This window comes from Gopherus evgoodei, chromosome 4 (genome assembly GCF_007399415.2).
Source record: "Gopherus evgoodei ecotype Sinaloan lineage chromosome 4, rGopEvg1_v1.p, whole genome shotgun sequence".
In the NCBI taxonomy this organism is placed as follows: domain Eukaryota; kingdom Metazoa; phylum Chordata; order Testudines; family Testudinidae; genus Gopherus; species Gopherus evgoodei.
The window spans coordinates 99,882,255-99,909,582 of record NC_044325.1 but is presented as its reverse complement, the minus strand read 5'-3'; the positions used below and the strand labels follow the sequence as shown (position 1 = coordinate 99,909,582).

The 27,328-nt window shown below is 43.6% G+C and overlaps 1 long non-coding RNA gene across 2 annotated transcripts in view; it reads right to left on the bottom strand.

Annotated features, from left to right (window-relative positions):
- Nucleotides 1-27,328, bottom strand: part of LOC115650406 — a 67,078-nt gene that overhangs the window by 3,263 nt on the left and 36,487 nt on the right. Inside the window, exon 7 of one of the 2 annotated variants that reach the window (XR_004000082.1) lies at nt 19,611-21,482. The exons of the other annotated variant lie outside the window; for it this stretch is intronic. This is a non-coding gene — a long non-coding RNA (uncharacterized LOC115650406). Of the gene's footprint in view, nt 1-19,610; nt 21,483-27,328 lie in introns of those variants that run through there. 2 annotated transcript variants of the gene reach the window in all.

Here is a 27,328-nt window from a genome sequence, read left to right as displayed (position 1 = left end):
ATGAACAATCCACGGTAAATTTTACTAATAGCAATAAGGGCCAAATTCCAATCTAAGGTATGCAAGTTAAAATTCCACTGACATTGAGTGTCACCAATATATATCCATAAATGAATACTTTAAACATATATAGACATTCTAAATGTTAATGAGAAGTCTGCTGCTCATTTGTCACTCTTTACTGGGCCACACCTATTCCTCAAACTGATATCTGATCTGACATACAGTAGCAGAGTTATCCTACCTTCTTTTAGGAATTAATCTACTTTAGAATATTACAGAACAATGGTCCAAGTGACTACATTCAAACCTCTTTCCTTATGCTAGGCCATGGGTAGGCAACCTATGGCAGAGGTGCTGAAGGCGGCACGCGAGCCGATTTTCAGTGGCACTCACACTGCCTGGGTCCTGGCCATTGGCCCGGGGGGCTCTGCATTATTTAATTTTAAATGAAGTCTCTTAAACATTTTAAAAACCTTATTTACTTTACATACAACAATAGTTTAGTTATACATTATAGACTTATAGAAAGAGACCTTCTAAAAACATTAAAATATATTACTGGCACATGAAACCTTAAATTAGAGTGAATAAATGAAGACTTGGCACACCACTTCTGAAAGGTTGCCGACCCCTGTGCTAGGCCAATAACCCACCATGTGCAATGTTGAGTCTAAATGTGGCCCCAGTCCTACCAAGGGATTTGCTTGAGCCAACCATTATGTCAGCACCAAGAGTCAGATTCCAAAGTGACTCTACCCTAAAACTGCAGGATTGGGGCCTAGTGGGGGGTGGGGCTATGAGTTAAAGTTTTAAAAGTGCCTAAGTCCTATTTTTATACACTTATATCCATAGCATCCTAGCATTTCCTGGGCTTACAAGGTCTACTTTAGTCCCAAGGCTGACCAAGGCCCCAACCCCATGCGGAGCCACTGCATGAGGCAGCCACAAGGCCTTATACAAGTGCCCAACTAAGCACTTTGTCTGGGGAAGCTGTGTTGATGTCAAATTCTCAGGAAAAGGAAGATCACCCCAACTCCTGCCCTCTCAGGGATCAGGAGCACCAAGCACCCCCATGTCAGTTTGATCTCCACTGAAGACAATCTAACCCATTATTGCCAGGATAAGCAACACAGCCACCACTAGCCGCAAGCTTAACTGACCTACCTCACCAGTGACCTTATCAGCTCCCAACATCAAGGAGGTATACACCAATGGGATTCAATAGTCAAAGACAGTTGGCAAGTGATGCCCTCCTGCTTCAACATCCAGTCCCTGGCTCAGTGGGCAGAAAGCTCTTATATCCTACCAACGTCTTTGATCAGGCAACAACCACTAGTCTGTATGTGCCTCACCTACTGTAACAGCAGGTCACCCAATACCAGTACAGACGACAGAATTGTCTCCTCAGTGTAGGCAGCTCCATTTAGCTCAAATGATTGGCTTCATTTCCCTGTCCATATCCATATTCTGTGAGTAGGAAGATGAAGTTGGATGGGTTTGAGGAGGGGCTGATACTGGAGCTAGCAGAACCGGGGTGTCTGCCATGACCCTCTGACCATACTGCATTTTGGGGTGGGAGCCCTCAAAAGAGGTCATCACTAGCAATGACCCACTATTAACAATGTACCAGACCAATTTAGGCTGCCTTCCCAATGGCACAAACTGATCAAATATGGTCCTGAGCCCCTTAAGGCTGCCATGGATGTAATTAATCTACAAATACACATGTAACCTGTTTGGGTGCATGAGCTTCTCCAAGCTGAAACCTAGGGTTCTTATCCCAAGCATAGACTAAGGGGAATTAATAATTACTGTGTAATGTCATGTGTTATAAATGAACCTAAGGCCCATATCTCCAACATTTTCAAGGGGGTTGAATAGTTAGAGATTGGGAGGACAGGAATGTTCCCCTTAGAAACAAGAAAGCAAATGGGTAGGATGCCTGGATTTGGGGATGTTAGATACTACAGGAGGTATTTTCCCTTTTCTGTTACTTTCTTCTTCACTTTAAGACTCCAGCAAAGGAAGGGGTGTTAATAGGCTGCATGTACAGAAAATTGCCCACATATAAAGAGAGAATTTTTTAATGTTGTATAAATAGTCCCATTACATTTTCTAATTAAATACAGTGGATAAGTCAACCTATATCACAAGCTTATATGTATATTAAGGGAGACAGTAGCTTTAATCTTGTGCCAGTAAAAATAATGTGGAGGGGTGAAAGTCACTTTACACAAGAATGACTATTCTGGTCAGACCAATGGTCCATCTAGTCCAGTATCCTGTTTTCTGACAGTAGCCAGTGCCAGATGCATCTCAGGGAATGAACAGAATAGGGCAATTATTGAATGATCCTCATCCCCTGTCATTCAGTCCCAGCTTCTGACAGTCAGAAGTTTAGGGATACCCAGAGCACAGGGTTATGTCCCAGACTATCTTGGCTAATAGCCGTTGCTGGACCTATCCTCAATGAACTTATCTAATTCTTTTTTTGAACTCAGTTATACTTTTGGCCTTCACAACATCCCCTAGTAACAAGTTCCACAGGTTGTTGGTTGGTGTGTGTGAGGGAAAGAGAATTTTCTTTTGTTTGAAACCTGCTGCCTATTAAGTTAATGGGGTGGCCCTAGTTCTTGTGTTATGTGAAGGGGTAAATAACACTTCCTCCACACCTGTCAGATTTTCATAGAAGACCTCTATCATATTCTCCCACCCTAATCATCTCTTTTCTAAGATGAACAATCAGTCCTTTTAATCTCTCCTTGTATGGAAGCTGTTCCCGACCCCTAATAATTTTTGTTGCCCTTCTCTGTACTTTTCCTAATTCTAATATCTTTTTTGAAATGGAGCAATCAGAATTGCACCCCATATTCAAGGTGTGGATTTATATAGCAACAGTGATATTTTCTGACTTACCCATTCCTTTCCTAATAGTTCCTAACTTTGTTTGTTTTTTTAACTGCTGCTGCACATTGAGTAGATGTTTTCAGCCACTATCCACAGTGGATCCAAGATCTCTCTCTTCAATGGTAACAGATCCCATCATTTTGTACTTATATTTGGGATTAAGGTTTCCAATGTGTATTACTTTGCATTTATCAGCATTGAATTTCATCTGCCATTTTGTTGTCCAGGCACACCGTTTTGTGAGATCTCTTCATAATGGTTTGCAGTCAACTCTGGACACAACTATCTTGAGTAATTTTGTATCATCTGCAAACTCAGCCACTTCAGAGTTTATCCTTTTTTTCCAGACGATTTATGAATATGTTGAACAGCACTGGTCCCAGTAGAGATTCCTGGGGGACACCACTATTTATCTCTCTCCATTCTGAAAACTGACCATTTATTCCTACCTTTTGTTTCCTGTCTTTTAACCAGTTACTGATCAATGACAGGACCTTCTCTCTTATCCCGTAACTGTTTAATTTGCTTAAAAGCCTTTGGTGAGGGACCTTGTCAAAGGCTTTCTTCCAGTACACTATATCCACTGGATCACCCTCGTCCATATGCTTGATGACTCCCTCAGAGCTTTCTAATGGAGTAGTAAGGCCTGATTTCCCTTTACAAAAGCCATGTTGAGTCTTCCCTAACATATTATGTTCATCTATGTGTCTGATAATTCTGGTCTTTTCTGTAGTTTCAACCAGTTTGTCTGGTTCTGAAGTTAGGTTGACTGGCCTGTAACTATACAGATATGTAAATACAAATGTGTGGAGAAAAGTCTGAGTCTTCTCACCTGTAGGGAAATACAAGAGACCTCATACTATGTTTATAATTGGAGATATACCTATCTCCTAGAACTGGAAGGGACCTCAAAAGGTTATTGAGTCCAGGCCCCTGCCTTTACTAGCAGGACCAAAGTACTGATTTTGCCCCAGATCCCTAAATGGCCCCCTCAAGAACTGAGCTTATAACCCTGAGTTTAGCAGGCCAATGCTCAAACCACTGAGCTATCCCTCCCCCCAAATAACCTGTGAAATACACACAGGCTAGAAATCTAGTTGAAACTGATAAATAGGAATTTAGGAAGCTCCTACAGCAATAAACATTCATGGAGGGAAAAAACTAGCATGAATTTCACATCCATAAACAGAGACAAGTCCATCTCAATGCATCGAAATAGAGGAAATCCAATCCAATATACAGAGGGAGCGTATATATCAAATTCATAGATATCATCCTGATCTCCCAGCTAAACCATCGATATTTGTAACCTGGAACAAATATTTAGGGAGCATCCAAACTGACCTTTGCAAACAGCAATCAATTAACTAGAAGTAAACTCTAATGTCAACATATCCAAAACAGACTGTCATCATCCCTTGTTGAAAGGAGTGCTTATGGAGCTGATAGAGAAGCTGCTGCTGCCTGGGGTAAAACCAGAAGCCCTGTTGGTCTGAATGAGAGCTCTTGGCAAGGAGGCATTCAAGCCAGGAGAGTCTGGGGGAAGAACAGGGCTTCAATACCAAGAGTAGCCATAGCTGCGCTCTGTTGCCAGCAGCAGCCATCAATAGGTAATGAAGGAATGGGAGGATTTTAATCAGCCTCCTTCATCAGAAGGGTGGAGCTGGAGACTTGCACGTGGGCTAGAAATGTGGAGCAGCAGTGGGGCAGAACAGGATTTACAGCAGCAGAAACTAGATCAAAAGAGGACAGTTTCCAGCTGCTGCTGTTCCTTTAAAATTGGACATTTTGTCAGCCAACTAACCACTGGTGGCTTCTCAAATGTGGCTCTCTATGCTGACGTGCAGTATGATGCTATTGCACCATTGTTGATCTATTGCCTTTTAACATGTTCTTAATTGTTAAAACACTGGAGCAGACGTGCAAGCGCTTACATCAAACACTCAACTTCCACCCATGGGAGCAGTTTTTATGAACACTAAAACCACCCATCCCAATAAAATTCCACATACTTTCGTCTTATAAACCAACCTTCATAGAACAGCTGGCAGGAAAAATAAGGTGGAAGTAAGCGGCTATTAAATTGCTAAGCAGTATTTTACTGAACAATCCAAAGCTTTCCCATTTCACTTCCAAACACAAGCGTGCATGGTCTGTTCAAGAAGGTCTTAAGTGTGTTTTTAAAAAAAGCTAGAACAATCATCTGTTAAAAATGGTATTTTCTAATGACATCTTCCAGTACAAGGCCAATTGTTTCCTCATCCAGCATCATTAGGTCATTCTAGGTCATGAAATCAATGCATGCTTTCATGTAATTTACCATTTGCTGTTTTATGACTAATGGTTCTGGATACATGTTCAATGCATAATTTCTTCTCTCATAATTGTGGTATCTTGGCAAAGGTTCCCTTTAAACAAACAAAAATATTAAACTTTATATAAATCATCTTCTACAGAACAGGCAATTTAGATATATTTTGGGAGCCGTGGGAATTAATACAAGATATAAAACTATCTTTAATGTCTCAATCTGTTCAGTTAGTCTATTTTAGCAGAGATTACACATTCAGTCTTCTCTCAGCTGCCTCTTCTCTTTATACAGCTGCATTCCTCCCTTGCACCTGCATTATCTCTCTTTCTACTGCTTCTCTTATTCTCTTCCTGCTTTCGAGTCAACCCATCCCTGCCCCTTGAGTCTTTCCAAACCTTACTGCCAGCCCTGCTAGCACCCATAGGTGTTCTCCAATATAGCAAAGAGGGGTAAATATATTAATATTATTTGAGTCCAAAGGATCTAGTCACCTCAAAGAGGGGTGAAGCCATGAGATGGTGCAATGGGCACGCAGCTAGAGGTGTAGGCGTGCACCTCCTTAATGCCAGGTTTCTTGGGAAGCCCTGGTCCTGGATCAGGACAGTTCAGCAATGCAGGCCAGCATCCTATAGTGATGATCAGGTCCAATATCTTTTCTCTCAAGTAAAAATTCTCCCTAGGGGACTTCTCTCTTATATTCATGAAGTGATATAATGAAAAACAGATAACAGTTTACCAAACTATTCCCTATTAGTATTATTTGACTCCACTTTGTTACTGTTATACTGGAGAACAGAACTGTACAGCTGAGCAATTTACCATGCACCCGAAAGCCACAAACTTGGTCATCCTCATAAAATAATTCATATAAGGATAGGGGAAGCAACCACAAGAAAAGATGGAGATTATATATCAGTTCCCTTGACAGAGGGTTTATTTGGCATTTGTTACTCAGATATACAATCTAGGGTGATAAGATAGATAAGGGTCTTGTTGAATCCCCTATTTCTTCTAGATGCTCATGTAGTGGCAGTAGCCAAGAACACTTTTTATCATTTGCACTTGCACCACCTTGTGACCTATTCTCATGGAAATTGACTTTGCTTAACCACAGCTTTGTCACCTTACTGGTGGATTTCTGCTACACACACTCTCAGGCAGTACACCTTAAATCCACCTTGAAACTTCAGTGACTAAAGAATATAGCATCACACACACCCAGAAAACATCACATCAATGCATTGTGACCTGCACTGGTTATTACTTGACTTCCAGGATAATTTTAAGGTGTTGGCTTTGCACTACCAAATTGACTCTAGGTTCTGACTTAGTACCATTTCTTCATGCAATGCTATGGCAGTTGTGAACAGCTGAGGCACTAGATTTAACAGTCTCCTGGTTTAAACAAGAAAAGGGCAAATGCCAGGACATCTTTGGTATCTGCAACTTTATCTGCTAGATCCTAGATCTTATGATCTGCAGAGCATGCTACAAGACTTATCCATTTCCTGGGCTATTCTGGGAGGGAGAGGTGAAAAGGGTTACGGAATGAAAAGAGTTTAAGTGGGTTGGAAGATCTTTAAAGTGGTTTGGCCTAATACATTTCTTTTATGATACATTTGAGAAGATTTCAGATCCATTTCTAATACTTTTGGGACTAGAGTGTTTCAGATGGTACAGATCTGAGTGAGGTTCAGTGAAGTGAACAGCAGCCACTCCCTACTTCTTTTTTGGGTTATGTGCACCACGGGGGTACCTGGAGGAAACAAACAGTCCCTGCTTTCCACCCCCCCCAAGCACTGGGATGAAGACTTGTCTGGCTATTATGTGGTGGGTGTAAGACAGAAATGTTGAATCCCGCCAACTTTAGTCATCTGTGCAAGGACCAGTCACAATCTGAACTCACTATCTAAAAGTTAATTTAAATTTAAAATATTTGTAGACATATTGCACAATAGCAGCATCAGGCCCTAGACCTTCATGACATGGGCTACATTTTTCATACTCTTGTCAATACAAGTCTAGAATGCACTATAAAATTAAGTGGTAACTTGTCACTACTAGTTGTAAATGGGAATAAGAAGCTCTTTACCATTTGCTTACCCTGTCCCAATTATAAATCTTTCATGTATGTTTACACTTGCAATACGGACAGTGTACACATATCTGGTGTGCTGTGTTTATACACCACCAGAACTACTTCTCAAAGAAAACTACGTAATAACTTTTTTATCTTACAAAAAGCCTGGGTCGAAAGTTTGCCAGTAAACCTGAAAGTTCAAATAATTACTGTGTGTAGAGTAGTTTGAGATCCACTTATAAAAGACTTTATATAAGTTCATGTCAGTAATAACAATAATGTATAAATACTGAGCTAAGCTTCATGTTTTTCCAAATTAATGCACATTTCAACTTTCTTCTAACTTGCTGTGCAAAATATGTATGTGGAGGCAAAACATTCACTATAAATCAACACAGAAAAGTCCTGGATACTTTTTCCATTTTGCATGCCAGCTTTAATTAGCTTCTGATTGAAGGAGTGCATTTTAAATCCAAGGCACACAGAAGAAAATCAAATACAGTACATATAAAGCACTAAATACTTCAAGACTCCAAAGGCTTTGCCTAGATGCCATCTAACAAAAAGTTTCACCTTCCAAAACCTCAGAATTAGTGAGAAATAAGCAACCACAAATAAGAGTTCCATTTGTTTTGTCAAGTTTTGCTCAATGCAAAGAAGTTGCTTGAAAGGACCCAAGGGTGCTGTGTTGCTAATATGCCAGGGAACCCTCACAGTCTAATTTGTATGTTTCCAGTTCCCATGCCGCGCTTTCTCACTGAGCTCATTAGGCTTCTCATGAATTGTCACTGTGCTAGCTCAGTCTAGTTTTAGACAGTGATCCACTGCTTCTGCTACAAAAGGATATGACCAGAATGTATTTGGGAATGAATTCACAAGGTAGCCACCAGAACACATAGCAGGGTGAGAAAAGGGAAAGTCTGCTGGAAAGCTGTGCAAGGATCAAATGAAGGGACAAAGAAAGGAAATCTGCTATTCTTGCTCTTACCCTCCATAGGGAAGAGGGAGAATGTGCCAACCCCACTATAAAAGGCTTCAGTTAATCAGGAGGTATAGCCCCCTGGTGATTTATGTTAAGAGAAGGAAGAACAAGTGACAATGTATTGGGATGAAAAAAAGAGTGGAAGATCAAAAAACACAAAGAGGATTACACTGATGGATGCCCCATCAATACTGTAATTAGACAAGATAGGAAGGTGGAAGACTGATGAAAAAAAGGTAAAGAAAAGTGACTAATGAAGGAACATGGGAAATGGAAGCAAAAATAGTTTTAGCACCAAATTGTGCTTTCAGATACTGTGATGGGGTGGGACTCACCACGCTAGCACCTCCAGCTGGTCATCTTGCAGATCAGCTCCACAAGTCAGTATGTCAACTCTTGGTGGTGTCTCGCTCGCTGTTGCTTCTGCTCCTAGACCTGTGTCATTCCAAGGACCACAGAGTCCTCTTGAGCACACAGCCATCTGATTGTGCCATACTCTGGGCTCCTCCCTTCTGGTGGATGGTACTACAGTCCAATGGTCCAGCCACTTCCACAGTGGCAAAGGGGGTACAGGAGGGGGACACGGGCCTGCCCACTATTCTGGGTCATGGCCCAGGGACCCAGTAGATGGTAGCCATATGCCGAGTCCCCTCCAATATCTCAGTCTACTTCCGTAGGTCACTTCCCTGCAGCCCCAACATCTTCTCCCATATCCTTATCTCAGGGCTTCAGCATGCCAGTCTTAGCAGTAAGCCAGGAGCTTGCTCTCACTCCTCTGATCCTGCTCAGCACTACTCTGTTCCAGATGCCATCTTTCCTCCTCCTGCAAAGCAACCAGTCCTCCCTCCTCAAGCTCCAGGGAGCAACTGAACCTGCTCTGCCCTGCAGCTCTTCTTATATGGTCCTGTCCAGCCCTAACGGGCTGCTCCTTTGTCATAAACAGATAGCTAAGGGTTAATGTCTCTTTCACCTGAAACACCTGACCAGAGAACCAATCAGGAAACCGGATTTTTTCAACCTTGGGTGGAGGGAAGTGTGTCTCTGAGTCTTTTGTCTGTTTGCCTGTTTCCTCTGAGCTTTGGAGAAGTACTTTCTACTTTCTAGTCTTCTGTTTCTAAGTGTAAGGACAAAGAGATCAGATAGTAAGTTCTATGGTTTCTTTTCTTTGGTATTTGCATGAATATAAGTGCTGAAGTACTTTGATTTGTATTCTTTTTGAATAAGGCTGTTTATTCAATATTCTTTTAAGCAATTGACCCTGTGTTGTATCATCTTAATACAGAGAGAACATTTGTATTTTTTCTTTCTTTTTTATATAAAGCTTTCTTTTAAGACCTGTTGGAGTTTTTCTTTACTTCAGGGAAATTGAGTCTGTACTCACCAGGGAATTGGTGGGAGGAAGAAATCAGGGGAGAGCTGTGTGTTGGATTGCTAGCCTGATTTGGCATTTCCTCTGGGTGAAGAGGAAAATACTTTTTGTTTCCAGGATTGGGAACAGAGAGGGGGGAGTCTCTGTGCAGTTTCACAGAGCTTGTGTCTGTGTATCTCTCCAGGAGCACCTGGAGGGGGGAAGGGAAATAGGATTATTTCCCTTTGTTGTGAGACTCAAGGGATTTGGGTTTTGGGGTCCCCAGGGAAGGTTTTCCAGTGGGACCAGAGTGCCCCAAAACACTCTAATTTTTTGGGTGGTGGCAGCAGTACCAGGTCCAAGCTGGTAACTAAGCTTGGAGGTTTTCATGCTAACCCCCAAATTTTGGACGCTAAGGTCCAGAATCTGGGAATAAGGTTATAACATGGTGGCAGTAGGTTGGGATATAGACAGAATCCAGAAGCCAGTAGGAATATTATATTTTTCTTTTCTCTGCTAAGGGCTTTTTAGCAGAGAGAAACAGTTTGGTTTTAAAAGGGAACCAGAGAGAATTTTTTTTTTCTGCTCTCTAGCAGTTTGTGGTTTGCATGTTAAGCGAGAAGCCATTACCAAACTGTTAAGGGTCTTTTGTCATGCAATAGCCCTCCCATTAGGAGGCAAATACCAGCACTTATATGCATGCAGATAAAGTGGTTTTTCTGGTTTCCCTTAATTGAACATTAGCTAGAGAGAGAAAAGGGAAAAGGCACTGTTGCTAGGCAGACTTCAGGAGGCAACAGAGAACCTGCAGTTCAGAAGATAAACACCGGAGGGCACCCCAACACAAGAAAACAGGAACCATGACTTCTAAGGCAAAAAGAAACGCCGAAGAACACATCAAAGAAGCTGAACACAGGCGACAACTGGAAATGAAACAAAAAGAGATGGAGATAAAAGAAAAGGAAGAAAGCATCAAACAGGCAGCCCAAGAGGCAGCACACAAAAGAAAACTAGAAGAAGATGAGGCAGCCCACAGAAGACAGATAGAACTCCAGAGGGAAGCCCACCAACAGGCCATGGAATTAGAAAAGGCTAAGCAACAGACTCCAGCCAATCCTAACAACCCATCGCCCATTATTGCTCCACAGCACAGGAAATTTCCCACCTACAAGGCAGGTGATGACACCGAGGCCTTCTTGGAAAATTTTGAAAGAGCCTGTCTTGGGTACAGCATCCCTGAAGACCAGTACATGGTAGAATTAAGGCCACACCTCAGTGGAGCTTTAGCAGAGGTGGCAGCTGAAATGCCCAAGCCACAAATGAATGACTATAAACTTTTTCAAACCAAGGCCAGATACAGGATGGGGATAACCCCAGATCATGCCCGTCGGCGCTTCAGAACCCAAAAATGGAAACCAGAGGTGTCATTTCCCAAACACGCCTACTACATTGCAAAAAACTATGAGGCCTGGTTAACAGGAAACAACATTCAAACCTTGGAAGAAGTGAACCTCCTCATACAAATGGAGCAGTTCTTGGATGGTGTTCCTGAAGACATCACACGGTACATACAAGATAGAAATCCCAAAACTATCGCTGAGGCGGGGGAGATTGGAGCCAAATGGATGGAACTGGCAGAAAGCAAAAAAGCTACTGTCAAGGGGAACGATTACCCCAGGGGGCACACAGACCATAAACCCTACAACCGAGGACAGCCAAAGACCCTCCATACCACCCAAGTAAAGCCACAGATACCCTACTCTTCAACCTCACCAGTCTCCAGTAACTCACCTCGGCCCAGTGACCCATCAGATGGAAGATGCTTTAAGTGTAATGAACCGGGACATATCAAGGCCAACTGTCCCAAGAACACCATGCGAGTGCAATTCATTACACCACCATCACCCCAAAGATCCCCAGGCCCAGATGCCTCTCAAATACCCTTGGAGCGAAGGGAAAATTTGAGAGTGGGCGGAAAGAAGGTTACTGCGTGGAGAGACACGGGGGCACAAGTGTCAGCTATCCACCAATCCTTCGTTGACCCCAAATTCATCAACCCAAAGGCCAAAGTTACAATTTACCCCTTCATGTCACAAGCTGTAGACTTGCCTACAGCTCAACTGCCTGTCCAGTACAAAGGCTGGTCAGGAATGTGGACTTTTGCAGTCTATGACAATTATCCTATCCCCATGCTACTGGGGGAAGACTTGGCCAACCAGGTGAGGCGGGCCAAGAGAGTGGGAATGGTTACCCGTAGCCAAACCAGGCAAGCTTCCAGACCCATTCCTGTTCCTGAGCCGTCCACAGACGCCCCGTCTGTGTTACCAGAGACCCAGACAGAGGTAGTGGACCCGGATTCCATGCCTACCACTGAAACAGCCACAGCATCTCCAGTACCAGGCCCGGAACTGGAACAGCAACCAGCACCAGCAAGTACAACCACATCTTCAAACTCAACGCCAGAGGGCGCCAGCGCGCCAAAACTGGCAGAAGCACACGACAGCCATACCCAAAAGGCTCAGCCAGAGCCTGAAATACCCTCAGGTGCACCAGCGGAGAGCGGTTCACCAGCAACAGAAACAACCCCATCACCTACATCGCTTCCAGAGGGACCAAGCCCAAGTCCACAGTCTGAGGAGGAACTGGTGACCCCAGCCTCAAGGGAACAGTTCCAGGCTGAGCAGGAAGCAGATGACAGCCTTCAGAAAGCGTGGGCGGCGGCACGGAGCACCCCACCGCCTCTCAGCTCTTCTAATCGATCCCGGTTTGTTATAGACCAAGGACTTTTATACAAGGAAATTCTTTCTGGTGGACACCGGGAAGAATGGCAGCCGCAAAAACAGTTGGTGGTCCCAACTAAGTACCGGGAGAAGCTCTTAAGCTTAGCCCATGATCATCCCAGTGGCCATGCTGGGGTGAACAGAACCAAGGACCGGTTGGGGAAGTCCTTCCACTGGGAGGGGATGGGCAAGGATGTTGCCAAGTATGTCCGGTCTTGTGAGGTATGCCAAAGAGTGGGTAAGCCTCAAGACCAGGTCAAGGCCCCTCTCCAGCCACTCCCCATAATTGAGGTCCCATTTCAGCGAGTAGCTGTGGATATTCTGGGCCCTTTCCCAAAAAAGACGCCCAGAGGAAAGCAGTACGTACTGACTTTAGTGGACTTTGCTACCCGATGGCCAGAAGCAGTAGCTCTAGGCAACACCAGGGCTAACACTGTGTGCCTGGCCCTAACAGACATCTTTGCCAGGGTAGGTTGGCCCTCTGACATCCTTACAGATTCAGGGTCTAATTTCCTGGCAGGGACCATGGAAAAACTGTGGGAAACTCATGGGGTGAATCACTTGGTTGCCACCCCGTACCACCATCAAACCAATGGCCTGGTGGAAAGGTTCAATGGAACTTTGGGGGCCATGATAAAAAAATTCATCAACGAATTCTCCAATAATTGGGACCTAGTGTTGCAGCAGTTGCTGTTCGCCTACAGGGCTGTACCACATCCCAGTTTAGGGTTTTCACCATTTGAACTTGTGTATGGTCACGAGGTTAAGGGGCCATTACAGTTGGTGAAACAGCAATGGGAGGGGTTTACGCCTTCTCCAGGAACTAACATTCTGGACTTTGTAAGCAACCTACAAAGCACCCTCCGACACTCTTTAGCCCTTGCTAGAGAGAACCTAAAGGATGCTCAAGAAGAGCAAAAGGCCTGGTATGACAGACATGCCAGAGAACGTTCCTTCAAGGTAGGAGACCAGGTTATGGTCTTGAAGGCGCAACAGGCCCATAAGATGGAAGCATCATGGGAAGGGCCATTCACGGTCCAAGAGCGCCTGGGAGCTGTAAACTACCTCATAGCATTTCCCAATTCCTCACTAAAGCCTAAAGTGTACCATGTTAATTCTCTCAAGCCTTTCTATTCTAGAGACTTACAGGTTTGTCAGTTTACAGTCCAGGGAGATGATGCTGAGTGGCCTGACGGTGTCTACTACGACGGAAAAAAAGACGGTGGCGTGGAAGAGGTGAACCTCTCAACCACCCTGGAACGTCTGCAGCGGCAACAAATCAAGGAGCTGTGCACTAGCTTCGCCCCATTGTTCTCAGCCACCCCAGGACGGACTGAACGGGCATACCACTCCATTGATACAGGTAATGCTCACCCAATCAGAACCCCACCCTACCGGGTGTCTCCTCATGCCCAAGCTGCTATAGAACGGGAGATCCAGAACATGCTACAAATGGGTATAATCCGCCCATCTACCAGTGCATGGGCATCTCCAGTGGTTCTGGTACCCAAACCAGATGGGGAAATACGCTTCTGCGTGGACTACCGAAAGCTAAATGCTGTAACTCGTCCGAACAACTATCCAATGCCACGTACTGATGAGCTATTGGAAAAGTTGGGACGTGCCCAGTTCATCTCTACCATAGACTTAACCAAGGGGTACTGGCAAGTACCGCTAGATGAACCTGCCAAGGAGAGGTCAGCATTCGTCACCCATACGGGGGTGTATGAATTCAATGTCCTTCCTTTCGGCCTTCGAAATGCACCCGCCACCTTCCAGAGGCTGGTAGACGGTCTACTAGCTGGACTGGGAGAATTTGCAGTTGCCTACCTCGATGATGTGGCCATTTTTTCAGACTCCTGGCCCGAACACCTACTCCACCTGGAAAAGGTCTTTGAGCGCATCAGGCAGGCAGGACTAACTGTTAAGGCCAAAAAGTGTCAAATAGGCCAAAACAGAGTGACTTACCTGGGGCACCAGGTGGGTCGAGGAACCATAAACCCCCTACAGGCCAAGGTGGATGCTATCCAAAAGTGGCCTGTCCCAAGGTCAAAGAAACAGGTCCAATCCTTCTTAGGCTTGGCCGGATACTACAGGCGATTTGTACCACACTACAGCCAAATCGCTGCCCCATTGACCGACCTAACCAAAAAGACCCAGCCAAATGCCGTTAAGTGGACTAATGAGTGTCAAAAAGCCTTTACCCAGCTTAAGGCAACGCTCATGTCTGACCCTGTACTCAGGGCCCCGGACTTTGACAAGCCATTCCTAGTAACCACGGATGCATCTGAGCGTGGTATAGGAGCAGTACTCATGCAGGAAGCAACAGATCACAACTTCCATCCTGTCGTGTTTCTCAGCAAAAAACTGTCTGAGAGGGAAAGTCACTGGTCAGTCAGTGAAAAGGAATGCTATGCCATTGTGTACGCCCTGGAAAAGCTACGCCCATATGTTTGGGGACGGCGGTTCAAACTACAAACTGACCATGCTGCACTAAAGTGGCTTCATACTGCCAAGGGGAACAACAAGAAACTTCTTCGTTGGAGTTTAGCTCTCCAAGATTTTGATTTTGAAATTCAACACATCACAGGAGCTTCTAACAAAGTTGCTGATGCACTCTCCCGTGAGAGTTTCCCAGAATCCAGTAGTTAAAAAGTGTTCTTAAAATGTAAAAGTCTGTTAGTTATATACTTAGTAGTATATGTAAAGGTGCATGTGTTGTATTAATCTGTTTATTTTCAAGTTCTAGAAGGAAATTGCCGCCAGTGAGCTTCCCCACTGTCTGCAATTTGGGGGGCGTGTCATAAACAGATAGCTAAGGGTTAATGTCTCTTTCACCTGAAACACCTGACCAGAGAACCAATCAGGAAACCGGATTTTTTCAACCTTGGGTGGAGGGAAGTGTGTCTCTGAGTCTTTTGTCTGTTTGCCTGTTTCCTCTGAGCTTTGGAGAAGTACTTTCTACTTTCTAGTCTTCTGTTTCTAAGTGTAAGGACAAAGAGATCAGATAGTAAGTTCTATGGTTTCTTTTCTTTGGTATTTGCATGAATATAAGTGCTGAAGTACTTTGATTTGTATTCTTTTTGAATAAGGCTGTTTATTCAATATTCTTTTAAGCAATTGACCCTGTGTTGTATCATCTTAATACAGAGAGAACATTTGTATTTTTTCTTTCTTTTTTATATAAAGCTTTCTTTTAAGACCTGTTGGAGTTTTTCTTTACTTCAGGGAAATTGAGTCTGTACTCACCAGGGAATTGGTGGGAGGAAGAAATCAGGGGAGAGCTGTGTGTTGGATTGCTAGCCTGATTTGGCATTTCCTCTGGGTGAAGAGGAAAATACTTTTTGTTTCCAGGATTGGGAACAGAGAGGGGGGAGTCTCTGTGCAGTTTCACAGAGCTTGTGTCTGTGTATCTCTCCAGGAGCACCTGGAGGGGGGAAGGGAAATAGGATTATTTCCCTTTGTTGTGAGACTCAAGGGATTTGGGTTTTGGGGTCCCCAGGGAAGGTTTTCCAGTGGGACCAGAGTGCCCCAAAACACTCTAATTTTTTGGGTGGTGGCAGCAGTACCAGGTCCAAGCTGGTAACTAAGCTTGGAGGTTTTCATGCTAACCCCCAAATTTTGGACGCTAAGGTCCAGAATCTGGGAATAAGGTTATAACATCCTTGCAGCCCTCTCCTTTTTGCGCAGCCTCCCCAGGGCTCTATTAACCCCTTAATAGCCAGTGTGGGGCTGGTGCCTCATCACAGATCCCCAGTGTAACTCCTTCAAAATAACTTGAACATGTTTACATGATATGCACATTTCCTTATAAGGAGGATATAGGAGTCCTACAAACTATTCCAATATTCCAAAGGCTTCTTAGTGGAGCTACTTGTCAAGTATGGCAATGGAAGCCGCAAGTTTCATTGTCTTGTGAGATTCAATTATTCGTATGGCTCAGACCACCAAAATACACTAGTGCAGTTTTTTGTGTTCAGTAGGGCAATAGGATTCTTGTCCAACTGGATGTATACTGTACTTGATCTTCAGCCTAAGAGTGGATATTAATGGTATAGTAAATTAAATCTCTGTCCTGATCTGACCTCCATTTTTGTAACAAGTCATGAAGTCTCTCACCATCTGGAGAGGGGAACTTACTATTCGGGATCACTCCAGGAGACTCATGGGGCAATGGGCTTCCAAAAAAAAAGAAAAAAAAATAGGAGAAAAAGATGTTAAGCAAAAAGACTCAAGATGCGCCAGGGATTTGGTGGGATATTACAACTAACTTATGTCAACCAGCCATATTTTCAGAGATTTTAAAAGTAGGAAGGGACCATTTTGATTATTAGTCTGAACTCCTGCATAACACAGTCCATATAATTTCACCCAGTAATTCTTGCATTGAGCATATAACTTATGGTTGAGCTAGAGAATACTTTTTAGAAAGACATCCAGCCTTGATTTAAAGATTGCAAGTATTGGAACATCCACAATTTCCCCCAGTCAACTGTGCCAATGGTTTAATAACTTCACTATCAAGAAACTGCACCTTATTTCTAAACTGAATTTATCTAGATTCAACTATCATAACTTCTAGCTTGTTATGCAATTGTCTGCTAGATTAAAGACCCCCTATATTGTCATTAACCTCCCCTCACGTAAACACTTAGGCAGAGATCCTCAAATATATTTAGGTGCTTGACACTCATTCCTTTCAATGGGAATTAAGCACCTAAATACATTTGAGGATCTGGGTCTTGCAGTATAATGAATTCACCTCTTAACTATCTCCAGAATAAGCTAAATAGATTGAGCTTCTTAAGTCTTTCATCATGTTAGATTTTCCAGATAGACAATCATTCTTGTAGCTCTTTACTGAACCCTTTCAATTTTTCAACATCCTTCTCGATATGTTGATACCAAAACTGGGACACAGCATTCCAATATCAGAGGGGTAGCCGTGTTAGTCTGAATCTGTAAAAGCAGCAAAGAATCCTGTGGCACCTTATAGACTAACAGACGTTTTGCAGCATGAGCTTTCGTGGGTGAATACCCACTTCGTCGGACATGCATCTGACGAAGTGAGTATTCACCCACGAAAGCTCATGCTCCAAAACATCTGTTAGTCTATAAAGGTGCCACAGGATTCTTTGCTGCTTTTAGCATTCCAATAATGATTATACTAGTGCTGTATATAGAGCTTATACTTCCCTGCTCCTACTCAATACTCCCTTGTTGTTTATACATTCAGGAATTATTTTAGCCCAAATCAACTAACACTGTTTGCCAATTTACTATATTAGCAGAAGTATGAAGGCAGAATACTAGTGGTACAAAATTGCTAGCACCTGTAGATTTCAAAATCAAGTTACATAGGTCTAACAAACAAAAAAGTAACTTGAAAAGTTATATTGCACTTTGGTATGTTGTTCAGAAGACTTATTTTGTGAAGCGTCAGGCCAGTGTTATATAAACAAAAGCAAATAAATAATTTTCTACACAATTCTTTGTAGTGGTATTAGTTTGGCTTCAAGAACACTGCCACATTTTACTGTGCAGTTTGTGGTTTGGGGATTGAATCATCCAATAAACTGATCATGTACCATTACTTCAATGAAAAGTGCTTTTACTGCTGACCTAAAATGTTTCAAGGAAGAACTAACTATAATAAATAAAGTCCAATGAAAGAGGCTTATATAACTACTATATGCTCTCATTAACATGTGAAGGTTCCAACTAGTTAGATAATGCCAGGTAACGTTACTAAATTTTATGAAACTACATTTCCCGTATTTCACCTTACAATGCCACATATATCAAGTCCCAGATCCTCAAGACCCTAATGAATCGGAACAATTCTTTTTACAAATCAAAATGCAAGGTTTTTACATTTCATGATACCACCTCTATTAATATATTTTTACAGTAAATATTCATATAATTTTCTCTCTAGTCCACTATTGACCTCTATACCTGTTGCAGCTTTAAATCATGCTGTAATTTTTCATTTTATCCTATACTGAACTTTTGAGCGTTATATGCACTCAGTCTTGTGTTTGTACAGGATGTGCCATATAGCTCTCTTGGGGTTTTCCGACCATTGCGTTAATAGGAGCATTGCCAGCAGATCGAGGGAAGTGATTATTCCCCTTTATTCGGCACTGGTGAGGCCAGCTCTGGAGTATTGTGTAGAGTTTTGGGGCCCCCACTACAGAAAGGATGTGGACAAATTGGATAGAGTCCAGCGGAGGGCAACAAAAATGATCAGGGGGCTAGGGCACATGACTTCTGGGGAGAGGCTGAGGGAATTGGGCTTGTTTAGTCTGCAGAAAAGAAGAGTGTGTGTGTGGGGGGGGGGTGGAGTTGATAGCAGCCTTCAACTACCTGAAGGGGGTTCCAAAGAGGATGGAGTTAGGCTCTCTCAGTGCTGGCAGATGACAGAACAAGGAGCAATGGTCTCAAGTTGCAGTGGGGGAGGTCTAGGTTGATTATTAGGAAACACTATTTCACTAGGGTGGTGGTGAAGCACTGGAATGCGTTACTTAGGGAGGTGGAGTCTGCAGCCTTAGAGGTTTTTAAAGCCTGGCTTGAGAAAGCCCTGGCTGGGATGATTTAGCTGGTGTTGGTCCTGCTTTGAGCAGGAGTTTGGACTAGATGACCTCCTGAGGGCCTGGTCTATACTAGGGAGGGGTGACAATGTAAGATACGCAACTTCAGCTACGGGAATACTGTAGCTGAAGTTGACGTATCTTATTCTGACTTACCTCCCATCCTCACGGCACAGGATCGATGGCTGTGGCTCCGTTGACTCCACTACTGCCGCTTGCTTTGGTGGAGTTCCAGAGTCGACGGGGAGTGTGTTCGGGGATCGCTATATCACATCTAGATGAGATGCGATATATCGATCCCTGATAAACCGATCGCTACCCACCGATATGGCAGGTAGTCTGGACATACCTGAGGTGTCTTCCAACCCTAATCTTCTAGGATTGTCATACCTTTTTCACTTCTGAGAGATTTAGCAACATATAATACTGTCTGGGAGTAGTGCTCAGGACACAAGATATATTGAAATAAAAAGATCAATTTAAATGAGTTTAAAAAAAATATTTTAATGAGTCACAGGAAATGCAAACTTTCTGCGTTCTCTGTAAGCAATGAATCTTTTTCATCAATAAAAGATCCTGCCACAAGCAGCTGGATGTGTCCCAGGTTTCAAACTTCACCACCAACTCTCTTGGCAGCTAGAACAGACAGAGTAGCTTATGTGTCTATAATTATACCTGTACATATTGCCAAAGGCTACATGAAAAGAAGAGGTCCTGTTCCACTGGAAGTGCACTGTCTGCATTCTTAGGAATCAAAGCTCAGGTCCAAGGTTCACTGCAGGATGGGAGAAGTCCAAAATTTGATCCAAATGTCTTTTGTGTAAGTTTGTTGCAGCAGGATGCTTGAGCTTAAATTTGATTGGGGCCTTTCTGGTCACTATGACAAAGATTTCATGATACTGAATATTTAATAAATACCATCAGAGTGCTGGGTGCTGTACAGGGGGTCTCCTGTATACACTGGGGTTGCATTTTTGAAAAGGGCAATGGATACCGAAACAACTGATACTGAGGAATTTTTCCCCATAAGAAATAATGGAAGGGGGGAGGGAGATGCATTCGCAATTTCACCACACTCGCCTATGACAATGCTCTTTTCACCTAAACAGTGTACCTTTTTACAAAGACAGGTTATACAGTACACATTTTACAGATAAAACATTGAATAAAATGATATAGAACCCTACTAACACTGTTCAAACACAAAAAATTTTAATACAGTAAATACAGAACAGTAATGTAATATAAAACAGTGTCAGTTATGCTAAACTTAGGTAGGGGTGGCAGCTGGGTTTTCTTGGGTTGGCTTTTCCGTAGCTGGCTTTTGGTTGCAGAAGTCTTAAAAAAGGATTTTATTGACATCTGCTCTCCTGCATGAATCTTTGAATGATAGATCTCCCTGTGGCAAGCCACTGTATCATTGATAGCCCTAGAGACTTGCAGTTCATACATTGTGAAATGACCTCTTCCCACGATGCGTCAATGTTTTCCATGCCTTTCAAGATGTTGTTGGACTTCCAAAACTCCTCTACATTGGGCTTTCCTTCACCTGCTGTTTCCTTAATCAGCATGAAGAATGTCCTCCATAAGTAACAAGCCTTGAATGTGGCCATTACACCCTGGTCCACAGGCTGCAGCAATGATGTGGTTTTGGGAGGCAAAAATAGGACCTTTATATTCAGGCAGAGGGCTCTGTAGTCTAGTTCATGGGCACTTGCGTTATCCAACAGAAGGAGAATCTTAAAGGCCAAATTTTCCTTCTGACAGTAAGCCTTAAATTCAGGAACAGCATGGTCTACAAACCACTTATGGAAAACACTGCATGTTATCCAGGCCTTTCTGTTCAACTTTCGAATTACAAGGAGACAAGACTTGATATTGCATCTCATTGCTCTTGGGTTTTCACTGTGGTAAACAAAAAAGGGCTTCAACTTGCAATCGCCTTCTGCATTTCCCCCAAGCAGAAGGGTTAAGTGGTCTTTTGAGGCTTTGAAGAGCAGTCTTCTCATCATGAGAAATATAAGTCTTCACTGGCATCTTCTTCCAGTAAAGGCCCATCTCATCGATGTTAAACTTATTCGGGAGAGTAGCCACCTTCCAAAACAATTGTGTTTAGCTGCATAGGAAACGTTTCAGCTGCTTCTTCATTCACACGAGCCACTTCTCCTGTGATTTTTATATTATGTAGACTGGCACGCTTCTGAAATCTGTGGAACCATCCATGACTAGCATTGAAGGTCTCCTTTTCTGCTGTTGAGGTCTCCCTATCTTGCCTTTAAATCATTATATAGGCTTTTGGCCTTCTCCTGAATCAAGCTTAAACCCACAGGTGTTTTTTTTCATGGAGGTCATCAATCCAGTCAGCCAGCAAACATTCCATCTTCTCCATTATACTGCTTCTCTGTTATGTTATCTTCACTAATGACAATGTCATAGCACTTCTAGCACTTTCACGAATTCGATTACCACTCTTACCACCTAAGGAAACCAAGAATATGAGCAATGTTGGCTGCATGCTCACCTCTTCCAATATGCTTTATAACATCTAATTTCACTTCTAATGTTACTCTCTTATGTTGCCTCTTAGACACAGCCCCACTCTAAAAGGCCTCTTCCCTTCCCTCCCAGTTCCGCCCTCTCCTCCGAGTGTCCCCTCCCCGCACCTCCTGAAGACCACTTAACAGCTGATTGCGGCAGGCAAGAGGCACTGGAAGGGAGGGGGATAAGTTGATCGGTGGCCCTGTGGGCTGCCAGTGGATGCAAGTATGGTACTGTACAATAGGGGAACATATTCCAGTTCACATTGGTCCCGATCCGTACAAACGACGAATATGCAGATCAGGACCAATGTAAATCAGAACCCATTCCCCTGTTGATGAGTGACAGATATCCTAAATAACTTATAAGGGGGAGATGTATACCAGGACCCCCTGTACTGTACACAGAGGGGAAAATACAGTCTCTGCCCTACAGCATTTATGTGAAGTCATGGAAGGGATATAGTTAATCTAAGAGCTTGTTCTATTATTGTCTCTTCAAAATATCAATTTAAGATTACAATCATGTTAAGTGCTATAAAGAGGTGTTATGAGGAAGGTTAAATTTATGTATGATGAATGTTAATTTAGTGTAGTTGTAGCTGTGTCAGTCCCAGGATATTAGAGAGACAAGGTGGGTGAAGTAATATCTTCTATTGCACCAACTTCTGTTATTGGGGCATTTGGTGCACTGGATGAAGTACACCACACATTGTGATAGGCATGTGTAGGACTCATGGATTTTGAAAGGTGTCTTCTGGTTGGTGTTGACCATTGCAGTAGTGGAGATGTCTGCAGTGTTACATCTGTTGTTCTGGCAGGGTGTAGTGCTGCTTTGAGTTGATGTGTCTTGGCCTATGGTGAGCTTGCTTCTGATGATGAGCTTGGAGAGGTTGGTTGGGGTCAGGAAGTGGAGGGGGTATCAGGAAAGAGTTCTTTCAGGATTGGGTCCCTATCCATTACAGGTTGTAATTGTTTGATACACTGTCTGGGTTCTAGTGTGGGATGATAGGTGAAATCTAGGGGTGTGCAGTTGGCAGGGGGTTTATTTCTGTACTGCAGCAGGTTCTCTTGGGGTATTTGGGTGGTCTGTTCCATGGCCATCTACTTCTCTAATGGCATGTCCTTGTTTGGTAAAGCAGTTTCAAGTCTGTTGAGGTGCATATCCTGGACCTTCTCAGAGCATGTTCTGTGGTTTCTGAGTGCCTGGCTGTAGAGAACAGATTTCTTGGTGTGTTTGGGGGTTACCAGATCTATGAAGGCAGGTGTGGTGATCCATGAGTTTCTTGTATATGGCTGTCTTAGGGTTCCATTATTAAAATGGATTTTGGTGTCCATAAAATTGATATTAGTGTGGGAGTGTTCCAGAGAGAGTTTAATGGACAGATGGTTTGGCTGTTGAAGTTGTGGTGGAAATCTATGAGGGAGTTTAAACCATCTATCCAGAGGATGAAATATCACCAATGTATCTCAGGTATATCATTGATGTCATCGTGCTTTTGTCCAGAAATAATTCTTCAAGGTAGCCTAAGAAGAGGTTGGCATATTGGGGAGACATCCCAGTACTCCTGGCAGTTCCCATGGTTTGGACCAAGCGTTTGTTGTTGAATGTAACATTGTTAAGGGGGAGGATGAAATGAATGAATTTGGCAGTGTGTCTGGGGTGGATATGGAGAGTGGCCTAGTGTCTTGTAAATATTTGAAGCAGGCAGCTATGCTATCATTGTGAGGGAGGTTGGTATACAAGGAAGTGATATCCAGGGTGGCAAGAATGGTGTTCTAAGGGATGTTGTAATATTGTGGAGTTTGTGGAGGAAGTCGGTTGTGTCCAGGAGGAACCTGGTCCTGTGTGTGATAAGAGGTTTGAGGATGGTTTCTATGAGTCCCAGTATTCCTTCAGTAAGAGTGCCATGGCCAGATATAATAGGTCTGCCTGGCTTCCCTTGTTTGTGTATCTTGGAAAGTACAGAGAAGGTCCCTGGGGTGGGCTCGTGGGGGATGAGCATTTCAAAATCCCTCCCAAAAAACACCTCTCAAGATCCATGTATCCTACATATGCCTATCACAACATGTGGTGTACCTCATCTAGTGCACTAAATGGCCCAACAACTATGTGGGTGAAACCAGATAATCACTACACTCAAATGAATTTACATAGGAAAATGATAAAAGACAAAAATGCCCTTTCACCTGTGGGTGAACACTTTTCACAAAGCAATCACTCTATATCTGACCTATCAGTCATCATCTTCAATGGAAACCTGCATAACACTTTCAAAAGACAAACCTAGGAGCTTAAATTCAGAACTCTCTGTTAGGCACTAAAAATCATGGACAATAGACACACTGGATTTATGGCTTATTACAACACTCTGTAACCCTAGCCCACTTTTTGTCTTACAACTGCAGAATTGTTAATGGGCCACTCTACCTTGAATAGTCCCTTAGAACAGGGGTCTCGAACACTCGGCTCCTCGCCCCCCTCCGGCCCTCCCCCAGCATTTATCTAGAACGGTTCTGGCCCGGCGCACACCAGGGGCAGGGCAGGCTCCCTGCCTGCCTGCCCTGCCCCCTGCTGCTCTGGGAAGTGGAAAGAACGTGGGAGAAGAGTGGCGCAGGGGTGTGTGTTGATGTTGCTTCAGGCAGCGCCCCCAGCAGCTCCCATTGTCCGCAGTTCCCCATTCCCGGCCAATGGGAGATGCTGGGGGCGGTGCCTGAAGCAACAGCAACACACCCTTGTGCCTTTGCTCCTCCATGTTCCAGCCACTTCCCAGAGTGGAGCGATGTGGGGGCAGGGCAGGCAGGCAGGGAGCCTTCCCTGCCCCCGGTGCGTGCTGGGCTACAGCCTGCCCCCTGACCCCCCCTGCAGTTGAGCCCCCTGCCCTGAGCCCCTTGCCACAACATGCACCCCGACCCCCTGCCACATCCCTCCTGCACTGCAACCCACTGCCCTGAGTCCCCTGCTGCACCCTGACCCCCTGCCCTGAGCCCCCTGCTGCACACTTCACCCCTCCTGCACCCCAGCCCCCTTCCCTGAGCTGCCTGCCGCACCCTGCAGCTGACTCCCTGCCCTGAACCCCCTTGCTGCACACCTCCTGCACCCTGATCCCCTGCCCTAATCCCCTGACACACCCCTTACCCTTCCTGCACCCCACACACCAACTTCTTGCCCTGAGCTCCTGCCACACTCCACACTCCTCCTGCTCCCCCTGGGGGCAGGCGGGGAGTTGGGGGAGTTTGGGTGAGGATTTTGGGAAAGGGGTTGGAATGGGGGCAGGAAAGAGGTGGTAAGAGGCGGGACAGGGCGGGCCTCATGGAAGGGGTGGAGTGGAGGCGGGGCCAAGGGCGGCGATGTGGGAGGTGTCAGTAATGCGGCCCTCAGGCCAATGTACTAGTCCTCATGTGGTCCTCGTGGTCATTTGAGTTTGAGACCCCTGCCTTAGAATATGAGCTAACTACTTATGCTAAACTATCTGTTCCATCTTTCATTTAGCTCTGATGCTCTGAGTACCTTTCCCAAACCTGAAGAGCTCCGTGTGGTTCATAAGCTTGTCTCTCTCACCAATAAAATTTGGTTCAATAAAGATATTACCTCGCCCACCTTGTCTCTCTAATAAATTTAAGTAAAAGCCAAAATACAGAAGTATAAAATTATGTCCATTATAACAAACTTATAAGAAGGTCCAGTTGCATTCTCATAATGGATTACTCCAGTGGGTAACTGCCGGAAAAAGGACATAAGGGTAGCATCTTCAAAAATGCTTAAGTCTCATTTTCAAAAATGACTTAGAGCACCGTTGCCACCTTTCAAATGAGCACCCTTTCACAATAAGATAAAAAAAATCAACCTAATCCCATTTCAAAACAAGGCCAAAACAAGCCAATCTCTAAGAACCCCAACATTCTATGCGACTAGACCCCCCCAGCATGCAGTTTGGGACTGTGGTGAACCCACTGTGCACCCCTGACTCTCTCATCCCCTTGCCCCTGCTTGCTGGGAGCCGATCAAAAAAGGAAGCCACAAGCTACAAGCCAAAAACTAGCCAACACGCAACTCACAAGCCAATTAAGCCAAAAAAGCCCAAATTTCTGTGTTTTTTTCACAGGTTTGGCATGTCTGCTTAGAAGTCTAAACTCCATTGACTTTCAGTAAGATTTAGGCTCCTGAGCCACCTCAGAAAAAGAGACTTACGCACTTTTGAAAATTTGACCCAAGCTCTAACTCTTTAATGCCAAAAACATAGTAATAGAAGATATTTGAGCTTCATTTACGATGTAATTTCTACTTCATAAGAAGGAACATCGCTTCTGGAACAATCACATTACCTATTTCTTCAGTGAAAGTATGTGGAACAAAACATCTAAAGGGTTGAATTTATGCTTGAACTTATATATTAGAACTATTTGCCTGTATATGTTGCTGTGGTAGCCATCAGAAACCTTAACAGCTGTGGTCTGCTCATCTAGTCTCTTCAACAGAAAGTGAGCAAAAAGATTCTTTAGATTTTCAAGGGGCATTTTACTATAAAAAACATGATTGGATTTTATGGTGTCTCTATTAGCATCACGTGTTTTTAGACACAAAATTTTTTGTCAGATTTTATGTTAAATCCTGTACATGCCATCTTCAAGGAAACTATTTCCTTTGCCAGTTTAAGAAGAACAGTTCCAAACGTGCGTCAGCTCACTTTTTTTGTGGCTTAAAATAGTCACAAAAAGATTGAGGTTCTATCTTAAAAGTAAAGCTCTGATAAAATGAAGATGACACTCAGGACCAAACTCTGTCCCTGAAGCCTGAGCCCATTAATCTAGTGGTTAGAGGATTAGCCCAGGGCCTGGGAGAGCTGGGCTCAGTTCCTGCTCCAATACAGATGTCCTATGTGAACCATGGCAAATCACTTAGGCTTTGTCCCCCAGTTTACCATCTGTAAAATGGGGAGAACAGCCCTTTCCTACCTCACAGGGCTTTTGTGAGGATAAACACATTGAAGATTGTGAGGCACACAGGTGCTTTGGAAATGACAAAAACCCATGGGTAAGCATAAGAAAGGTAACCCTAACAGAGGAATAGATGTTGGGGTGTCATGGAAGATTACAATAGGGTCATAGGACCAACGTGAGGTAATATGCTCAACATTTTAGATGTTGAAACATGAATGTAAGGAATGGGGAGGAAACAGGAAGAACTGGAAATATTAATGCATAAGCTAAATTATGACTTAATTGGCATCACAGATTTGGTTGGATTAATCTCATGACTGGATATAACTATTAAATGGTCTATATTACTATGGTTTTTGAGGTTTTAATCCAGTTATCAGATTAGTGTCTGAATCTTCTTCATGCAGAGACTTATGTCTAAACAAGCCAGTGTGAAAGTGGAAACTCTTAACTGAGGATCCTAATAAGAGGAAAGGTGGTTTCTTTTAAACTAAATGAAGAATCCCTATATTAATTTTACTATATATCTATTTTTAAAAATCTGGGATGTTCTTTAACACAGTGGACAGAGACCAGGAGTCCAACATGTTGACCCTGGCAACTTCAATGACCAACTGGTTAAAAACTAATAAAAACAGCATAAGGTATTGTATTTTAAATTTAATACTCATTAAAAATACTGCTTGCTAGTGGCTTCTAGACTATGAATTTGTCGCTGTTTACTGCTGTTAGAGCACCATTGTCTAGCCATTGTATACAAGGAATGGATATATGAAAATGAATGAAAGCCCTCCACTGTAGAGCTCTCTGATGATAACTGTAGAGAATGAATAGCATGTTTGTTGA